Below are 16,099 nucleotides of genomic sequence, written 5' to 3'. Positions count from 1 at the left end.
TCTTCTTTTACACAATGTCAACATTAATAAATGTGGCGACACCTGAAGACACAGACAGAACAGACACTGTTCACTGCCTCTAAACTGTCATGTGGCTAAATGCGTCTTGCAAAGTTAAAATTTTCTTTTCTTTGTGAGGACGACTGAGTGAAAACCAGTTGTTTCTCAACATCTGTGTCAGAAAGAAATCTTTTTTTTTTTGGTGGGAAACACTTTTTTTTTTTTTTGCGTTTCCATTCTTCCTGTTTGTGAAGTTTCCCTGAGATCCCGTGAACTCCAGCAGAAGTGAGTTCTCATCACTGAAGCCTGAAACCTGAAACATGGTCTCAGCTGTGATTCTTGTCAGTTTGACAGATTTTCTCTCCGGTTCATTTCTGCCGTGAAGACGCTGAGAGACCCTCTGAACTGGTTTTCACACGTCACGACTTTATTTCCTCTGTGGAGCCACAACACGATACACTTGCTTTAAAGAGTCACTACAGTCGGACTGACGCTGTTCACTCATCTACAAAAGACCTCGTTATACTGATGCTCCGTCCTTTAGAAAACAGAAACGTTTTATTGAATCTGGGTCAGTGAGGAAGTCACATCCTGTCTGCTGTGGTCGAATGCAACTGTTCTGCCATAAAATCCACTTTTATTACGTCTATAATGTTGCGTTCTTGTTGTCGCTGTCACAGAGGTGTTAATTCAATTATATTGTTTGGCACTGAGCTCGTAGCCGGTGTTGGTGTCGGACTGCAGCTAAGTCATTTTGTGTCTGTAAATACCGAGGGCAGGAAATATAAAGTACTGTGATGTAGTCCAGCACTACAGGAGACACATGATGGTTTCAAACGTTGTGAATGTAAAAGTTCTGCAAAGTTAAGAACTCTTCGGTAAAGGGAGCAGCAGAAGAAGCTGGATGTAAAGATAGATGATGCACCTCCACCTCAAAGTGACAGGAGCTTAAACCAAGCGTCTGAGACGGAGGCTGCAGAGAGGAGCTGCTGTAATGGACAGTCTGAAGACACATGTCAACCCTGAATGGAGCAGTCGTCTGCATTAAGCCAGAGTGTTGAATATGTGGACAACGTGTCCTGGTGTTGGACGACTTCCTGTTTGTATCTGCTGTGTCTGAGTCCGTGTTCCAGAGAGTCACCGAGTAAATAACTGGACGTCTGTCGCTGATTTAATGTGCAGCTTTTTCTGTAAACGCCTCGAGGCTGAGCAGCTGGACGAGAGCTTTCCCATGATGCTTTACTGCTCAAAGACCCAGGAGGGCGTGTGTGTGTGTGTGTGTGTGTGTGTGTGTGTGTGTGTGTCTCCAGTCACTTGGGCATATTTCCAGATGATACCATTCCTCCCTTGTCCTGTATGTCTGAGCTACTCTCCCCCCTCCCCCCACTGTCTCTCTCCCCCACTCCCATCCTCTCACACACATGTTTGTCTGTCTATACTTGTGAGGACACTCAGTCATTTCAGCCACAACAACAGGCTGAACACTAATCTAATGTTTGTCTGCGTCCTCAAACAGACCTGAGATCAGATCATTAGAATTTCCCACCAAATCACTTGTGGTTGTTGAAGCGGTTCCGTTCACTTTTGTTGGAACTTGGTTCTAACGACCTTTCGACCTCCAGTTCGTCATTAATGACGCTTCATCAACAGAGGGATGGTTTTCGACCTGTGCAATAAGACACGCCCACTGATGTCACAGTTCACACGGTAAAACCAGCGGACATGTTCCGTCCCCGGCAGCAGGCGTTGGTCGGAGGAACGTTCACACCTGTCGTGTAGTTTAAAGTTTGTTTGAACACAAAGTTTTACCTGTTGAACACGTGGAAACTCTTTGACATTTGAAAACACGAGTTCAGTTTGATTTCATGTTTTATTTAGTTCAGCGTCTGTGTTTGTGGTTTTCACTGGAAACAAGCAGAATTCTTGTTCAGCTGAAACTCTCTCTCTCTCTCTCTCTCTCTCCCTCTCTCTCTCTCTCTCTCTCTCTCTCTCTCTCTCTCTCTCTCTCTCTCCCTCTCTCTCTCTCTCTCTCTCCCTCTCTCTCTCTCTCTCTCTGTCCGCTCCATTTAACTGAAGCCACCAGCTACATGAATACCCATGAACAACCAGGAGCTTTGCCAACAGCTCCATTACAATCTGCTCTCCACCTCCTCCTCCTCCTCCTCATCCCTCCCTCCCTCCCTGTTTTCTCTACATCTCCTCCCCCCTATTCATCCCGCTCTTCTTCTTCTTCTTCTTCTCTCCCTCGACCTCACACTTCAGGGCCATAAAAAAACTGAACGTGCGACAGAGCAACATGTGACTTCAGCAGCATTAACGTGCTGCTGCAACCACGTCTCCTGGATTCAGGCAGATGTTGAACCAGCTGCAGGAGTTTATCACAGAAGAATTAGTGACACTGATGTTTTCATCACTCGTTTCCTTATTCGTTGTATTTTATAGTTTGTGTTATTTGTTCTCGTTCGTCTCTCGAAGTATTTTGTCTCCCGTTACATTCAAACATCTGTAGCGTCGCCCGTTTGGTTTGTGAGCTGCAGTTTGACCTTTTGTCAATCGTGTGACGTGTCGGTGGTGCGAGTGGAGAGCGAGCAACTTGTGGCTACTTTGATGCTGCTGGCTAATACCCACTGCTGTGAGCATGATTTACAAAATGAAGAAGATTTACTTCCCTCGTGTTTGTGTTTCCTGATCCGCTGTCGTCCCCGATCACACCAGGTGATGTCTCCGGGGTTTGACGGCTCTGATTTGAATAAGTTGGTTCTGTTTTTGTCCTCGAGCCTGGTGGCTAACTTCCCTCTGCTCAACCTAATTATAAAAATGGCTGCACTGTGCTTCATCATCATTATGTGACAGTCAATAACTGCCAGTGAGCATCAGAGTTTTTAAATTATTCACAACGACAGCTCTGCAAGTGCTCCAGCTTTTTCCAACTGCTTCACAGCTGAGGAAACACCGATGACATCATGGTTATCGTCCCATTACCCAGAAGGCATTTTTTCTTACGTTCCGATTCTGGGGTTTGTTTTAGTTGGAGGAACCGAAACTGAGGCTCTTGTTAAAAGTCACATGACTACCAGCGGTAAGCGTTGCTAACGGTAACTGTCGGTAACAGTTCCACCTCAACGTCACTTCATCGATGTCCCTCATTCGCAGTATTTCTGATCACGAGTGTGGACAATCAAATAACAATATGAATTATTATAACTTTACTTGTATAGCACTTATCTAAAGTTTACAAAGTGCTTCACACAGAAAAGAAGCTCTCAAGATCTTCTTCCTGTTTACGTCACATGACCAGTGTACGTGAATGGTCATGTGACGTGTTTTCAGGTGTGGACGGAGATGACGACTGATACAGAGCTCGAGCATCAGGACGGAGAACTTTAAAAGATGAAAACATGGCGTCAGTTTGTTTTACGTGTTTTCCTCATTGTGGTGCACTGAGCTCTGATGGGCTCATTACTGCCCCCTGAGGCCAGAGGCCCACATGTACAACTAGTCAGGACACAAATGTGCGAGTCAGTGTCTCTGGACATTTTCTGGATCTTCTCCTGCAGCCTCTAGTCAAACGTGTGGAACCTTCCCAGTGAGCGAGTGGACGTGTCTCTGAGGGTTCTAACACGTGACGTACGTGAAACTGGAAGAACACAAATGTCTCAGGATGAAGAAGAGGAGCCGCACACGTAGAAGACGAAGACGTCCACTTGGAAAGACGAGGAGGTTCCAGAGCCTTTGGTGATGAGGGCCGATTTTACAAGAGAAAAGACTTTAAGGATGAAGACGTCAGATCAATGTCCACACGTCTGCTGAGACACAGACCCATGGTTGTCCACTTACTTTTGGCCACATAATGTCCCTGTGTGTCTCCCTCTTTTTCTCCTCGTTCTCCTTCTCTGGCCACTCCCCTGTGTGTGTGTGTGTGTGTGTGTGAGAGAGCGAGAGAGTGAGAAAGAGAGTGAGTGTGTGTGTGTGTGTGTGTGTGTGTGTGTGTGTGTGTGTGTGTGTGTGTGTGTGTCCCTCTTGTATTTATTTCATTTTGTCCTCTCTGCTGCTGACTCCTCCTGTTCCAGTCAGGGAGAGGGATTTCTCAGCCTCCTCATTGGCCAACAGTGAAGCCGAGACCCCGCCCCCTCCCCCCTTCTCTCTCTCACTCTCTCTCACACTCTCTCTCTCTCTATCTCCCCTCTCTCTCTCTCTCTCTCTTGGCCTGACGGAGTGAGGGAGAGTGAAAGTGGAGAGGCAGGCAGACGTGTTGCAACAGATGTCTCCACCAGAAGAGGCTCGGCAGTGGCTGCACCAAGGAACTCTGGGACGGCGTTAGACCCAGACAGTGACAGAGAGAGAGAGAGAGAGAGAGAGAGGGAGGGAGGGAGGGGTGGTAGGAAGTCGTTGTGCTGGAGCAGAGCAGGAAAAAGAGAGAGAGGAGACTTCTTCCTCCCTTTCAAACACAAACTCACTGTTTTCCTTCCACACGCAGGAGGACGTGTCGGCCTCCGCAGAAGTTTGGTGGATTTGCTAAAAGGGAAGAGAGCAACAGTTTCTTCAGAGATGAGTGTGTGATCTGAGCCTTCATCCTCCTCCTCCTCCTCCTCCTCCTCCTACTCCTCCTCCCCCTCCTCCTCCTCCTCCTCCTGCCCCGGGTCAGAGAGGAGAACACCTGCTGACAGTGAGGAGGTCCTGACGGAGGAGACGCAGCAGCAGGTACATGACTCTTCAGGTTCCTGTCAGTTCTGCAAGAACATCTCTGAGGTCATTAACAGGCTGAGTGTGTGTGTGTGTGTGTGTGTGTGTGTGTGTGTGTGTGTGTGTGTGTGTGTGTGTGTGAGTGTGTGTGTGTGAGTGTGTGTTTGTGTGGGACTCTTCAGTTCTGCTCTACTTCACTGTGTGTCACTTTCAGAGCAGCTTTGTTACTCAGTGTGTGTGTGTGTGTGTGTGTGTGTGTGTGTGTGTGTGTGTGTGTGTGTGTGTTGCTTCCTGCTTCGAGAACACGTGGGAGTGTGTTTTAGCTGTGCAACACTGAGGTCAAGAGAGAGAGAGAGAGAGAGGAAAGAAAGAAAAAGGGTGGATGAATGGAGGGAGGGAGTGAAGGGAAAAAGGAAGCAAGGGAGGGAGGGAAGCTGTTCCAGGTTCAGTCTCATAATAAATATAAGAAGAAAACGTAGAAAAGTAAAAAGTTTAAAAAACTTTGAAAAGTTGAAACAATAAAAACAAAGACATGAAGCGACGAGAGAAACGAGTGAAGCTGATTGGTCTGCGGGAAGTAGAGGTTGAAAGTGGGTGTGGTCTCACAGTGGAAACCACAGCATCATGTTGTGAGCGGGGGGGTGTGTCTGTGTGTTTTCAGTAGACTTACATCAAACGCTCCTCTGCTCTGATTGGTCAGCTGGTCCACTCTGCTGTGATTGGTCAAATCTTCCAGCGCGTTGTACCTGGCTTTGTTAGGGGGCGTGTCTAAATGGCTAAATGAGTTCTGCACACATGGGTCATCAGAGTTGGCGCTACTACACCTGAGCATTGTGGGTAGTGTTGTACTTCTTCTATTGTGAATTCAACTTGTTCTAAAATCGATCAACATCAGCTAACATGCTATGCTAGCTGTCCATGCAATGCTAAAGGGAAGTGCACAGGAAAATAAACTACACAACCAGATGAACACACACCAGGTTCAGCCGCTGACTCCGTCAACATGATTTCATCGACTGTCTCATTCGCCTACGAGTCAACTTGTACTGGCACGCTACGCAACGCCACACAACACCACACAACACTACAACACTACAACACCACACAACACTACAACACCACACAACACCACACAACACTACAACACCACACAACACCACACAACACCACACAACACTACAACACCACACAACGCCACACAACACTACAACACCACACAACACTACAACACTACAACACCACACAACACTACAACACCACACAACACTACAACACCACACAACACTACAACACCACACAACACTACAACACCACACAACACAACAACACTACAACACCACACAACACTACAACACCACACAACACTACAACACTACAACACCACACAACACTACAACACCACACAACACTACAACACTACAACACCACACAACACTACAACACCACACAACACTACAACACTACAACACCACACAACACTACAACACTACAACACCACACAACACTACAACACCACACAACACTACAACACTACAACACCTCACAACACTACAACACCACACAACACTACAACACAACACTACAACACTACAACACCACACAACACTACAACACTACAACACCACACAACACTACAACACCACACAACACTACAACACTACAACACCACACAACACTACAACACCACACAACACTACAACACAACACTACAACGCCACAGATTTTGTTTGTGGTGAAAAGAGCTGACGACGGTGTCAGGTGATGTAAACATGATCACTTCCTGTCTGTCTGCTCCGCCCCTCACCTGAAGGACGAGGAGGATCTGATGTGGATGTGAACTAAACTCAAACGTGTCAGTGATGAACCTTCACCTCCTGGTCACTTAGAATCTGTGAGGAGGAAACATTCACTTTCTGTGGTGAACTTTGACCTGCGATGGTCACTTCTCACTCACACGACGAGTCTGTGTGGAGGCAGCGGCCATCTTGGTGTAGAACACGCTCACTTCTGCTAACTCAGCTGAAAGAGTGATTAATCGTGTGTGTGTGTGTTTCTCAGGCTTTGTCCTTTGATCTCTGGACTTTGCTCTCTCTCTCTCTCTCTCTCTCTCTCTGTCTGTTTTTTCCGATGATGTCATCACAGTGTCTCTGCATATTTCATCAGAAGCGCCATCAGCTGGTCTGTGACATGTGACATGTGACATGTGACCCCACGTGAACTCAAATAAATCCTCAGTTTGTTTCAGCCTCGTTAAATTAACCATGTCAAAATAAAAGCTATGAAAATGTAGAAAAGATTTGATTTGGTAAATGAGAACACGTCTAAATAGATTGTGTGGAAACGGAGTCAAAAAGATTCTGAACTTGTAAAACGTGATAAATGAGTTACATCATTTGTGAATCAGCCTTTAAAATAAATCGTGAAGATTTGTATTTGTTCAACAAAGCAAAACAAAAACTGCAGCGGAGATTAGATTGTAGAAACCAGGTCACACACTGAGCTTCCACAGTTTGAGTCTGGACTCAGACGTTCACACAACTTTATTCTTTTTACGGATACACAATCTGTGATTTATAAGATTTTTTTACAATGTTTGATTTACAAACTTTTCATTTTGTTGTAAACACATTTCACCCTGCATCTCATTTAATAAATGTGATGTTAGTTTTATATGTTGCTCTAAAGTCTGATTTATATTATTTCTATAATATTTTAATGTTATATTATATATTTATATTTTATTCAGTTCTCAGGAAACAATGTAAAAAAGTTGGAGGTTAATTGTTTGACTCAGTTTCTTCCACCAAGAATAAATTTCAGATTCAAATCTGTTCACACAGAATCTGGTTTAAGCAGAATTGAACCAGAGACAGAGAAACGTCTGTGTTATTATTTCAATGACATATATATATATATATAAGTGTTTTATAATATATATATATATATATATATATATATATATATAATAAAACACTTCAAACCTCCAGGAAACATTTCAAAGATTTATCCAGAAAACCCCGACGATGTTTTTCAAACAGAAAATCTACTGACTGCGTGCGAGGCGTTTACTGAACGTCTGGAAATTGTAGAGTCCTCTGATCACAAACCATCAGAACTGAGCTGCTGAGCCAAACGGCACGACCCTGAACACACACACACACACACACACACACACACACACACACACACACACACAGTGATGTCATCATAGGGAGTCAGCTGATCTGCTTGGCCCAAGGTCAAAACCATGGCAACGGAGCCTGGTGACCTTTGAACTTGTTACAAGCTGGAACCTGCAGTGTGCAAACACACACACACACACACACACGCACACACACACACACACACACACACTCTGTACTGTGAGTCTCTCTCTCCGCTTCACTTACTTTTTCTCACATTGTCGCTCTTTTCTTTTCTTCTCTTTGTTCGTCTCTTTTTATACTGATTCATTCAGAGTCTGGAGCGTGTGTGTGTGTGTGTGTGTGTGTGTGTGTGTGTGTGTGTGTGTGTGTTATGTGATGTGTGTTTCTTGTATTATTTCTTCGTATTCCGGTCGTCTACAGTGTGTGTGTGTGTGTGTGTGTCTGTGTGTGTGTGTGTCAAGGATTATTGGACGTGTTCAGACTGAGAACAGATGAGTTTTATCTCTGGAGAGTTTTGATGAGTCTTTGAGTCTTTGAGGTTTTTTTTCATCACATATTTTCGTGTTTTCCTGAAGAAACGAGGATCTAAATGTTTTTGAACAACACTAATTCATTCCATCAGCTTCTCCTCCATCTTGAATCTCTGTTGGTTTTGCTTGAACGTGTCCTTCTCTACAAAACACCCACTTACATCTGGCTCTTGTCTTCAGTTTGAAAAGGTCACATGACTCTACAGTTGTCAAGTCTCTTTATCAGCTCCGATCCTCGGTGATTGGAACGTGACCGTGGAGACGACAACGCTAATTTACACCCATTTTTCAGAGCGAAGCTACGTCACAAGTCGTTAAAGGTCGTCTCCGTCAGTAACTAATGAAGTTTATCCTTCTCTGTTCAGGCAGCTCGAACAAACAGCAAGAAAAAGAATTGAAATAAAACCTCACATATGGTGAACATGAGTATTTTGTGTTTGGACCATGATGCATCTAAATATTCAAACAAAAATACAGGAAATACAGTTTAACCGGTCACTGAGCTCAACGAGAAAATAAAAATAGAACAAACACATTATCCAGATGAAAAGATGCAAGAAGAACAGAGGGTCGGTGACCTGTTGTAGTAAAACACAACAGATGTGAACAAACATCTGTCATATTCATGCTCCTCAGAGGAAGAACGTAGCCATGACCTTCCCTCAACAAACATGAAAATCATACGATCTCGCCCCCTTTAGCTGGCGATAGCATCAGCAGTGTTTTTTGTTCAGTCTGTAATGACCCCTGCCGCCTGTAGGGGCCGCTAACTGCACCATAGGGAGTTGATTGTGTTTTCCAGTCACCGAAGGTGTGTCTCATAAATCACCTCATGAATCTGCGGCACTTTAATTGTCCTTTTCACTTTGTTTCAGTTGAACAGAAGGTCACTCAGCTGTTTCTTTCTTTATTCATCCTGTAACGGCTCTGATCAGTGTTCCCCCTCCTCGTGCTGTTTCACCATAAAGCCTCCCTCCCTCGCTCGCTCCCTCGCTCTCTCCCTCGCTCGCTCCCTCGCTCGCTCCCTCGCTGCAGCAGAATTGATGAAATTGGTAATCGTTATAGACCGGCGCTGTGGAGCGGCTGACCTTCACAGAGACTCGGAGCGAAGGATGGAGGCCGGCGGAGGGGAGGAGAGAGATTTAGTTTTAGTGAATCTAAATTCTCCACAGAGCAGTTTGAAGCTGTGACGCTCTGCAGCAGCAGCGGAGCCAAACTAACTGCAGGCTGTAAAATGAGTTGTTTCTGTGGAACGTCCACAACAACAGGCAGAGAAGATGAGGACGCTGCTGCTCATTACACGAAACTGAAAACACACTTTTCATTTGGTTAAATATATTTTCAGTTTCATTAAGTGTCATTACAGCAACATTCTGTCTTTGATGAGCGAGAGAACAACGACAAACCAACATCTGGATCTGTCGTGGCTCTTTTTATAGAGAGTAACAAACAATGGGCAAGTTTGCATCTTTATTTTTTTATTCCTATTAAATTACTTCTTCTATTAGAGCCAGAAACAGTGAAGACAGAAAGTTTCATGGGATTTTTAACTTTCCAACAAAAGATCAATGTCTGGCTTCTGTCAGAATCCTGAGGGTTTAGAGGAAGGTGCTGCTCCTTCGTCCATGAAGGTGTTTGTCTGAGAGACGAGCAGAGATTTGCTTCGTGATGTGGGGTCGGCCGGTGAGAGCGACAGGTGTCGTCAGCGTAGTGATGATAAGAGAAGCCATGATGGAGGATAACTGAGTGCGACAGTTGTCGTCATTGTCGAAAACCTTTGAGTTCGATCTTTCGACGCACCTCTAAACAGCTCGTGTGTTTTCCCCTGCGAGTCTTTTGGTGAAGATAGTCGTCGCAAGTTTTTGTTGGTTTCAATAATTTAAAAAAATCTGTTCCCAGCTGGAGTCTCCGTGTATTTATTCTGGTGCAGCTGCTGAGCGGAGTGTTCTGTGTTCAGATGAGGAACTGCTGAATAAAACAGCAGCAGTCAGACATGATCCCATGATGCCCCGCCGGATAGAAACACACAAAGAGCGAGAACGAGATTTAAACTCTGAAGTGCCGTCTCCAAGAGAGGTTGTGATTGGGCCAGTGTGTGTGTGTGTGTGTGTGTGTGTGTGTGTGTCCGCGGGGCTCCATTAGCTGTGACATGCTGAGTAGAAATAGAGCAGAGTGATTCAGACTGACAGAACAGGGAGAAGACAGACAGCAGGAGGAAGTGAAGAACGTTTCACATGAAGGTCACGGATGATTTTCTCGTCCTTTGGGGAATCCCGTGGTCGAGGTGGAGCGGTTGCCGCGGTCACCAGAGACTGACGCCATCCCAGAATACTCCTCCACTTACTTTCACCGCCTCTCCTTGTGAGGCGGGGACGCACCTGACGATGACTCCACCTGTAGAACATCTGTGACAGTCATCTCATCGATCTGTGGAGTCATGTGACATGAGTCAAATCACCTGCAGGAGAAACCACGGAAGAGCTGGGGAGGAGGTGCAGGAGAGGAGGAGGTGCAGGAGAGGAGGAGGTGCAGGAGAGGAGGAGAGCAGGAGAGGAGGAGAGCAGGAGAGGAGGACAGGAGGAGAGGATGTGAGGAGAGGATTCATTCATCCATCTAGGAAAGGGAAGGGTTGGATAAGAGAGAGGATAGTAAATGAAGGGAAGAAATAAGGTGGGAGGAGGTGAGGAGAAGATGGAGGAGATGGAGGAGAGCAGGAGAGGAGGAGAGGAGAGGATGTGAGGAGAGGATTCATTCATCCATCTAGGAAAGGGAAGGGTTGGATAAGAGAGAGGGTAGTAAATGAAGGGAAGAAATAAGGTGGGAGGAGGTGAGGAGAAGATGGAGGAGATGGAGGGGAGGAGGTGAGGAGGAGATGGAGGGGAGGAGGTGAGGAGGTGAGGATGAGATGGAGGGGAGGAGGTGAGGAGGTGAGGAGGAGATGGAGGGGAGGAGGTGAAGAAACAAGAGTGACTGAGAATCTTCACTGAAGCATGAAATGAGAATTGGAGGATTTTTACTGGTTGAAAATAAACACACACACACACACACACACACACACACACACACACACACACAGACAGACAGACACACACACACAGACAGACACACACACACACACACCTTCTTGTACTTTGATCCTTGTGAGGACACTCATTGACATAATACGTTCCCTCGCCCCTCTCTCTAAATCCAAACTCTAACTGGTCCTGACAAAGGTATAAGAACAAGAACACACACACAGTAAACCAGCACTTAAAATTCTGACCCCCCCCCCAAACCTGGTGGCGCCTCTGTGTGTGTGTGTGTGTGTGTGTGTGTGTGTGTGTGTGTGTGTGTCCATCAATACTAAATAAGCAGCAGAATCTAGAAACTGGAGATTCTCTGAGACGTCGATCACTCTGCTCCGTCTGCACCCCCCCCCCCTCCTCCCTCTCTTTCTCTGGGACTTCCTGTCTGACGTCTTTGTTGCTCCTCGTCGATGCTTCGTCTTCTTCTCGCAGCGGTGGATCTTTGTTTTGAATCAATCAGCCGACAAATCATAACTACAGACTTCTTCAGGTTAGAAAATATAATGTGAAGAACACAACTCGGCTGCAGATTAAACACAACGGACGATTTGAGACGATTGAGACGATTTGAGACGATTGTGACGTCGGATCTTCAGCTCGGCAGAAACAACTCGAACTTCATGATCAATTATTCAACGATAATCAGAAAAAGATTCTGTCGACTTTAACTCAGAGCAGAGAGATCAGGTTCAAGTTCAGGTCTCTGAGCTGCGTAGAGACCTGAACTGTGTGGTCTGATTATCCTGCCCACACACACACACACACACACACACGCACACACACACACACACACACACACACACACACACACACACACACACACACTGAGCCCCCCGAACAGACCAGCAGCTCAGCTAATTGGAGATGTTGTATCACCTCCCTCGTGTCTCTTGCTCTTTCTGTTTCGTTCACACATACACACACACACACACACACACACACACACACACACACACACACACACACACACACACACACACACACACACACAAAACCCAGTGGGAATTGGCAGCTCGGAGCGAATTGAGAGAGTGAAGGCAGAAAGTCATTACTTTTCTCTCTAGATTTGTGTTGTGTGTGTGTGTGTGTGTGTGTGTGTGTGTGTGTGTGTGTGTGTGTGTTGTGTGTGTGTTGTGTGTGTGTGTGTGTGTAATCCCGTCATCAGTATGCTGGTCATGCTTTGTAACAGAAGGAAGGAAATTGAAGAGAGGGAGAAGTAGAGGAGGAGGCGACAGTTCAACATGGACTTCTTTTGATTACAGATGGTAAATGTGCCTTCAGTCACCTCCTCTTCCTCCTCTTCCTCCTCTTCCTCATCACCCTCCTCCTCTTCATTGTCTCCTCGTTTCTTTTTTCAGGGATTTCAGTTGGATGTGAGAAGAATCACTGACCTCGTGTGTGTGTGAGGTGATGTTTTTATGATGGTGTTTCTTTTACTGGGGTCACAGAGGTCATCTGTTGAGCTGCGACATCTCTGTGACATCACTGTGACATCACTGTGACATCACTGGAGGCGACCGTCATTCACCCGTCACTTTTCTCACCTTCACACTTTTTACGGGGATAAACATGTTTTTTTTATTCCTCGCCAGCACCTCCCCCCTCCGCCTCTCATTCTTCCTCCCTCCTCCCTCCCTCCTCCCTCCCTCCTCCCTCCCTCCTCCCTCTCCTCGCTCTGACACCCGTCTGTCTTCCTGACGAGACGTCGTCAATATGCTGATTCATTCGCTGCGTTTAATTGCACTTAACTAAATGAGCAACACTCGTCTTTCTGCTTTAAGCTGATTTACGTGATGATTTTATTTTCTGGGTTCGATTTATAGTTTATACTGAGGCCACAGTGTGGGGGAGGGGAGTGATTGTTGGCAACTTGTTCAAATATATTAGATCGTGTGTGTGTGAGTGTGTGTGTGTGTGTGTGTGAGTGTGTGTGCGTGTGTGAGTGTATTCCCTTGTTTATCCAGTAACAGGAGCCTCACATTCCCACATTCCTGATTAATGATGCAGGTTGGACCTAAACAATGAAAACACACACACACACAAACACACACGGATAAATTTGTGTTTTCAAATCAACACATCAGTAATGAGTACGCTCACACGTATGAGGTCATCACATCCAAACACGCTGCGGTGCGTTCGAGGACGTCGTTCCCTCTCGTGTTTGTCATCAGTTCACTGCCACAGAACGAAGCGTCACTTTTAAAAATTAAAGTTTAGAGTGGGAGGAAATGAAAACACAACATACCCAGTGACTCGCTATACTTAATAATCTATAATCCAGTCCCCCCCCCCCCTCATCCACAGCAGAACTATGTGTGAATGAATTGATGAAGACGTTAAGACTCGCAAAAGACTTTGTAGAAGAACTTTCAACTTTTGAACCATTGAAGGATTAAAAACCACAAATGGTGGAGAAATGTGTTCTTTACAACTCGTTCATCACCACAGAGAAAACAACCAGGCTACAGGAGACAGGATTCACTGCAGCGCTCTGACAGAGAAGAAGACAAACAGAGAAGAGGACAAACAGAGAAGAAGAACGAGTCTGGTGTTGATTCTGAAAATAAAAAGCCCGATGAGATGAGGCCGTTTTAAATATTACTCCAGAGAGACGGAAGTAAATGAAGCCAGATGTGTTCAGGTTCTGTCGTAAATACTTTCATAGTTTCCCTTTTACTTCCCGAACGTCTTTAAGATAAGAGCCGGACTCAGTGGTCAGCACACGTTTTATGTTTGTATCATTTGTCCTGAAGTCTAAAACTGTTCACGTCTAATTAAATATAAGTAAAATAAACAGCTCCATCAGAAACCTGCAGCACGAGGTTCATTATTCTGAGAGGAGACGAGTTCTGTTTATATTCAGGTTCATTCGTGTTGTAAAATGTTTTCATGATCAGAAAACATCACTTTCCTCCTGATGTCGCTGCTGCTCCTCTGTTCAGCCTCCGTCTCAAACACTTGGTTTTAGCTCCTGTCTCTTTAAGACCCCCCCCCCCCGATAAAGCCCAGTCTGCTCTGATTGGCCAGCTGGTCCACTGTGTTGTGATTGGTCACGTGTAGGAAAGGTCTGTTTCTATATGTCTCCTGGCGACGACAGACGAGATGTTTCAGGAGCTTCAGAGAAACTTTTACATTCACAAAAACACTTTTCTGAAATGTAATAGTTCTGGTGAGGGGTGGAGCCTGTAGAGCAGCAGGAGGCGGGACATGGCGTCTAAACTCTGCCCTCATCACCAAAACATCTGGAACCTCCTCGTCTTTCCAAGTGGACGTCTTCGTCCTCTACGTGTACAGCTCCTCTTCTTCATCCTGAGACATTTGTGTTCTTCAGTTTCACGCCCGTCACGTGTTAGAAACCTCAGAGACACGCCCACTCGCTCACTGGGAAGTTTCCACACATTTTACCAGGAGGCTGCAGGAGAAGATCCAGAAAATGTCCAGAGACACTGACTCAGACATTTGTTCTCACATACAGAACATGTGAGGAACATGTGAGGAACATGTCAGGAACATGTCAGGAACATGTGAGGAACATGTGAGGAACATGTCAGGACTTCAGTTCAAGCTTTAGAGGCAGAAACAGTTGAACTGAACCAGAACTCCTCATGAAATCTCAGCTGTAGGAGGTGAGACAAGCAGGATGTAGGTGTTAGTGTGTGTCTGTGTGTGTCTGTGTGTGTCTGTGTGTGTCTGTGAGTAGTTTTTCTTTTCGTTGCTCCTAACGATGAGTTGTTTCTCCGTATTATCGAGAGACGAAGGTGAAACAGTGAAGACGAGGAGTTTGTGTCTCAGTCTGAACTTTACAGTTTGTTTCCCTGCAGATGATTCTGGTTCAGCTGCAGATGACCTGCACTCCCCCACATTCCTGCGTGTGTGTGTGTGTGTGTGTGTGTGTGTGTGTGTGTGTTTTCCCACGTGTTTCTGATCACTGAGCGGAGACGTGGACGAGATGAGACGGGAACCTCAGGAGGCGTCACGTTGACGTCCCTCTCAGTTTTCAGATGATTGATGGATTGATTGACTCATTAGAACCTGGTGAACACGTAGACGTCAGATCTCTGACTGGTGGAACACGCAGTGAGGGAAAAGGTCCTGAGTTTGAGGAATCCACTGACGGCCGACCAAAACTTCTGACATTCAGAAATTCATCAATCATCGGACGAAGATAAAATTAAGTTTGCCTCTAAAATGAATTGTCTCAGACATCAGGTCAAGAGTTTGGACATTTTGGACATTTATGGTTTAACATTGATAAATAACAACAAACTGTCAGTTAAGTTATTAGTCACTCAACAGAAAACGAATTGTTTTGACAAAACAAGACACTTTATCTGAAGGTGTCGAGTCGAGAGGCCGACATTGATCAATTTATCAATAGTAAACAAATTAAATGTTCGTTCAGTGCAGCCGTTCTCAGACGACTCGCTCCAGGACATAGCCGGAGTCTCGGACCAGAACAAACACTGAGTAATAAATCTGCTCTCATCACAAGCTTCATGTGGAAACAGCAGCCGATCGATACTGATCATAAATCAATCGATTCTGCTGCTTATACAGCAAATCTATAGGAACATACCGTGTGTGTGTGTGTGTGTGTGTGTGTGTGTGTGTCTGTCCAGTGGTCATGTCCCTGCGGAGCTCGCTCTCTCGCTCTCTCTCCTCCATCAGT

At 45.5% G+C, this 16,099-nt stretch overlaps 1 protein-coding gene across 7 annotated transcripts in view; it reads left to right on the top strand.

Annotated features, from left to right (window-relative positions):
* Window positions 1-4,364: 4,364 nt before the first annotated feature.
* LOC109644049 (extracellular sulfatase Sulf-2-like) overlaps window positions 4,365-16,099 on the top strand; it is a 41,257-nt gene continuing 29,522 nt past the window's right edge. For 6 of the 7 annotated variants that reach the window (XM_069527597.1, XM_069527593.1, XM_069527591.1 and 3 more), the window contains exon 1: window positions 4,365-4,701. The gene's annotated coding sequence lies outside the window, so the exon portion shown is untranslated. The remainder of the gene's footprint in view (window positions 4,702-16,099) is intronic. The other variant, XM_069527600.1, reaches the window with a different exon arrangement.

The sequence above is a fragment of the Paralichthys olivaceus genome, chromosome 6, assembly GCF_024713975.1.
Source record: "Paralichthys olivaceus isolate ysfri-2021 chromosome 6, ASM2471397v2, whole genome shotgun sequence".
In the NCBI taxonomy this organism is placed as follows: Eukaryota; Metazoa; Chordata; class Actinopteri; order Pleuronectiformes; family Paralichthyidae; genus Paralichthys; species Paralichthys olivaceus.
This window is presented reverse-complemented; position numbering and strand designations above follow the sequence as displayed.